This window comes from Pygoscelis adeliae, unplaced genomic scaffold (genome assembly GCF_000699105.1).
Source record: "Pygoscelis adeliae isolate BGI_AS28 unplaced genomic scaffold, ASM69910v1 Scaffold16, whole genome shotgun sequence".
In the NCBI taxonomy this organism is placed as follows: domain Eukaryota; kingdom Metazoa; phylum Chordata; class Aves; order Sphenisciformes; family Spheniscidae; genus Pygoscelis; species Pygoscelis adeliae.
The window spans coordinates 7,434,323-7,439,790 of record NW_008825162.1 but is presented as its reverse complement, the minus strand read 5'-3'; the positions used below and the strand labels follow the sequence as shown (position 1 = coordinate 7,439,790).

At 38.1% G+C, this 5,468-nt stretch overlaps 1 protein-coding gene across 2 annotated transcripts in view; it reads left to right on the top strand.

The window, feature by feature from the left end:
- The window catches only part of KIF16B (kinesin family member 16B), a 129,303-nt gene that overhangs the window by 76,594 nt on the left and 47,241 nt on the right, over positions 1–5,468 (top strand). The gene's annotated exons all lie outside the window — the stretch shown is intronic.

Here is a 5,468-nt window from a genome sequence, read left to right as displayed (position 1 = left end):
CTGGAATTTTTGACCTGTGCCTTACCTCAAACTTGTCTTAGAATGGAGGAGTTGAAAGGTATATATTGGCTCGCTGTTGGCAATTGCAAAAAACCTGATCCAGAACCTGCTTGCTTGCTTTTGTTCAGCTCCGTTCTGTGTGTTGTTGTTTCATCAGTTGAACAAGATGTCTGCCAGAGTTCCTTGGCAATGTTTCATGAGGTTTCCATCGTCACAATAAAGAAAATTCAAGTTAGCTTTGCTGGACAGAGTATTAGTCTTCTGTGTTCTGCTGCAGATGGTTTACTCACAATATTCACCTATAACAAACACTTCACTCAAAGAATTTGCCATGACATAATAAGCGTTTTGATTCCTACAATGGATGATGCTGTTTACTTAAGTCACCAGCTCTTGAAAGATGATTTGATGCAGATTTCGCTTGACTGGACATCAGAAGTAAATGACTTAGTTTTTTCAAATGGAGTACGATTGTCCTGTAAATTCAGAACTGTATTAGCTGATCTGGTTTACTTACTCCATGAAAATATGGGAAGTATTAAACCTTCATTAGGTGACACTCATGTACTGCTGTATACCACAGTGAAAATAGACTGTGCTAAGCAGATTGTGTATAGATCTCTAGTTCTTACAACTACTCATATAGGTCTCCTAAGGGAAAATAATGTCTTTTATCCTGCACCTAACTCTTTGGATGCTTCATGCCAGCGATCACAATTTGACAGCCTTCAGCTGTACAGTTTGAATGATATCCGATGTGTAGTTTTGCCATACAAAGAGAATTTCACAAAAATTGAGCTTGTGTTTTCTAGAAGGAGCAAGGTTGGATCTGATTCAGGAATTGGTTTTTCTAAATACTGTGAAAAAGAAATAAATACTCAACTGACAGTCATCCCACCAATTCTTCAAAGCGGTTTGCATATCCCTTTGGAAATCTGGAAATTAACATTCAGTTCAAGTGAAGAAGCCATTTGGCTAATTATGCATCTGACTAGGTGTTGAAATCCAAATACGTTTAGATACATTCAATATAAGAGGCTAATGAATATTGATAAAAACTTTTTTTTTTTAATCAATAGGCAAAAGCGTCCTTTGAGCCTGTAAGGGAAAACCATAGAGTGTGTACACACATCTTAGCAAAAGTCATTATTACTTGAATGCTTGCTTTTTGTGGGTCTCTAATATGCTGTACATAAATTTCCTTGGGAAAGTGAGGAAATTAAATGTTTCTATCTTATGTAGTAGGTGGATCAAAACTATAATTACAGCTGTGTCTTCTGATTTCCATTTTGGCTGCTGTTTCTGGCTCCCTCCATCTCCTATCTGTCTTCATTAATGTCTTCTCCATTCCTTCTGGATTGCCTTTTCCTTAATCTTTCTGAGTATCTTTGTTTTTCATGCTTCTCATCTGTTTCATGTCCTTGATCTCACTATTTCAAAACACCTGCAATTTTTTTTTTTTTGTCTGAACTGTAAGGTGCGTTTAGGTTCCTATGGTACAGTCACTGTGTGCTCTTAATACTAAGGATGTTTATAGCTTTTATACTTACAATTTTGGAAGAATAGCATTGACAATTCTCTTCTGCTTTGGAGTTTTTGTTAAGGGTTATTGCACTCTTGCATTAAAGTTTGTCACAAGTGCAAAAGGAGTTGTGTTTGGCTTATTCTAAGCGTGTCGGCTGAGTTATCAGGAATTGATGGATTTGCCATATCTCTTTTCTCCTGGGTTTGACCCCTTTGCCTAGAGCCAAGAGAGTGTAGACTACGTGGAAGCAGTGAAACAGAACAAGAAAAATGCAGAGAACTTCCAAGATTTTTTTTAGATTTCCCTCTCCCCTCCTTTTCTTGCAGGGAAGCAATGCATGGCTTTAAGTCGTTCCTATTTATTTTGTCCAAATAGTTAACTTGTACTTCCCTGCAATAGAATAAGTCTTTATATTCCCTTGATGTGAGTGTTTAAGGAAAATGTGATGTGAAAATGAACCTGGTTAAAGGGTGTAAACAGACATTGGTTGTGCTTTAAATAGCATTTCGACCTTTGGTCATGCTACTATACCTGTGGTAAGACAAACATTTTGGGGTTTATGATCTGTGTACATGCTTCTTATGCTGTTAAATGGATAGTTATCAACTGGGGATGCTGCCTGACGGATGGAGTAAATTTATCCCTAGACGTCTCTGCATGCAATGTGCCCCTTTTTCTGCTTGCTTCCTAATGGGGTTGGTGAAGCTGTGAGATTGCGTCTCTTACAGTCTCTGTAATAGTACATTCCAAGAAATAATGGAACTGTTGAATATTAGTAAAAGATTTCCATTAGTTGAGGCTTGCCTTTAGCTTAGTACAAGGTGGTTCTTTACCTGTTACCCCTGTCAGATGTTCAAATAATAAATAAGCTGTTATCTCCCATCTTTTGTTTCTTCCCTTGTAAAGGGAGCTGAATACCTTTTGAATCCTGTTGCTTGAATGTGCCATCTGCCTTGTTTGAGGAAGATGGTCCTTGGCAGAAAAAACAGTGGTATCTAATCTGAAATTCTAAATTCTGTAAGCATATTGCCAGTAGAGGTGCAATCTTCTAATAGAGTTAGACTTCAGTCTCTCTACTAGTATAAGAACATTTCCCATTTGTTCTCACCATATGTTAAGACAGGATAATGTAATTCACGTGGAATTTAAAAAGAAATAACTTGCATTGAATGGGGAAGTTGTGTCTGGAAGGATGAATGCTGGCTTAGATAGAGAATTATGGGGTGGGTGGTTTTTTAATCATAACAAAACTTTCTACTACCTTAAGGAAGTCCAAAGATGAGCAAAATGTGTCACATTACTTTGAGGTATGGTTTCTGTTTTTAACAAAAAAAGTATACGCAAATATCTCACAGAACATGGAGCAGACAGAGTAGTTATGAGTTGGAGCGTAACCATGTATCAGTCCAGTTCAAGAGTGGCTCACTCTTTGACATCACCAAGGCATTTCTTCTGAGCCTCGATGAAGGTTAACCTGGAGTGGCATTATCTGGGAGGACTGTCTTAATCACGGCTCTTAAATGACAGCAATTTCTGCAAATAATTCCTTTTCGGATTATACCCCAAAGTTAAATGTTTGTGCATGTTGTGTCCCAGATAACGTGGTTTTCCTCTTTTGTGTTTGTTTTCCAATCTAACTCGAATATTCTGCACTTGTATGAAAAATTACTTCACAGCAATATATTTTATTCTAGTGTAAATGAAACATAACATAATGATCGATGTTTATGACAAAGCATTATTTAATGTATTAGGGTGTGTTTTTCCCAGTACTTTGTGTTTGAGATTATTTTTCCTCTCTGACTATTAGCTGTTTGTAACATTCTCTGAAAATGACTGCCAATAAATTACGTGTTGACAGAGGTGGCTTTAAGAGTGACTTTATAGTTTTATTGTTGTTTTAAAACAGATGATACTGTTGTCAAGGCAATGAAGTCCTTTCCCCCAAGGAAAGAATTGCTTGTATTTCTATGCTCCAGAAATGAGTTTTAGTTGAAAAGCCAGTAACCTGGGGAGAAGTGAAAGAAGGGCAAAATGGAGATGAGAAAATATTTGTTGTGTAAACAAAAGGCACTAAAAGTATTTTCCCATTCCAATGCAAACTTTTTTGTATTTTCACCAGAAAAAGAAGTTTGTGGAAAACATCGAGATGAAGTCAGTTAATGGGAACTAAAATTCACTTTCTTTGTGTTTTCTTTTTCACTACTCTTAATGCTAACATTAAGGGAAATGACACTGGCGTTTATAATTGACTAGTAATGAAGTAACAGCCTCCCCTTCTTGATAGCCAGGTGAAGATGTGAAAAAGCTGTCTGTAACAAACAGCATTCAGAGAGGCGTTTATGAATGAGTTTTGAACTGTTCTCCAGCTCCTACACAGTATCACGTGTACAAGGAGTCACCAGGAGTTGCTACAGGGAGACCAAGTGTCAGTGAGCAGGAGCCTGAGCCATGCTCATGTGTGGGGATAGTGTTGGTCAAGACTGAAGAATTTTAACCAAGCAACATGTCTTGTGGTAGTTGCTCAGGGATTGAAAATGAATGTTGAGAATACAGTATCTGTAGAAGTGATGGATACCATCGCTAAACACAAACACATAACATGGTCATAACTTTAAAGTGATAGTTTTTAAATCTTTTTTTGTTATTAACTTATACTTGTCATGGTGCTGTTATTTTTTAAGTACAAGTTCATTAAACTTTTCAGACCAAATACGTTCAATTGAGAAAGTGGAGGACTTCCTAAAAGGCAGTTTCTGCGCTTACTCACTGGAAATGCTTATGCTACTTTTGGGGACACTCACTGCAAAGCATTAGTCTTTTCAGTTGCAAAAATATTTTATTCTTGACATAACTTCAGAGTTACAGATTCCACCTGGCTGTTAGTCAGAGGAATGTGCCCAGGCGGCCAAGAAGGCCAATGGCATCCTGGCCTGTATCAGAAACAGTGTGGCCAGCAGGAGCAGGGAAGTGATCGTCCCCCTGTACTCGGCACTGGTGAGGCCGCACCTCGAATACTGTGTTCAGTTTTGGGCCCCTCACTACAAGAAGGACGTTGAGATGTTGGAGCGTGTCCAGAGAAGGGCAACGAGGCTGGTGAGGGGTCTAGAGAACAAGTCTTATGAGGAGCGGCTGAGGGAGCTGGGGTTGTTTAGCCTGGAGAAAAGGAGGCTGAGGGGAGACCTCATTGCTCTCTACAACTACCTGAAAGGAGGTTGTAGCGAGGTGGGTGATGGTCTCTTCTCCCAAGTAACTGGCGAAAGGACGAGAGGAAATGGCCTCAAGTTGCGCCAGGGGAGGTTTAGATTGGATGTAAGGAAAAATTTCTTTACTGAAAGAGTAGTTAAACATTGGAACAGGCTGCCCAGTGTTGGGTTGACGGTTGGACTCAATGATCTTGGAGGTCTCTTCCAACCTTAATGATTCTATGATTCTCATTACAAATACCTTTTTAGACTTTTTTGTCAAGACCATGAAAATTTATCATAGTTGGGTTTTGTCTTAATTAGATATAGTTTAAAGAAAATAGTAGGGAACTGTTCTGACAGTGGATTACTATGTTGTCTATATCTTATTTAATTATAAAATGAGTTTGGATTTAGAAGTCTAAGATCTAGGCAGTTTCTGAATTGCCTCAATCCCCTGCAGCTTTGCATGATATTGTAAACAGGTTTGTTATATAAAGACATACAAAAAATATGGCTGTGAAGGCTTGATTCATATATTTATTTTTTTCAAAGAGGGTTGATACAAAGTCTCCCGCTTTCCCTTGGTTTTGATATCTAAGCTGAAAATGCCTTTTCAAAGAGTAATATTTTTGAAGGCACTTCACCTCAATTTTTTCATGCATAACAAAATGCTAGGGCTTGCTTATAAAAGGAGATCCACTTTGTTTTCAAGTAATTCCTTCATTTTTGAAATAATTTCTGCCTCCTCCATGCTC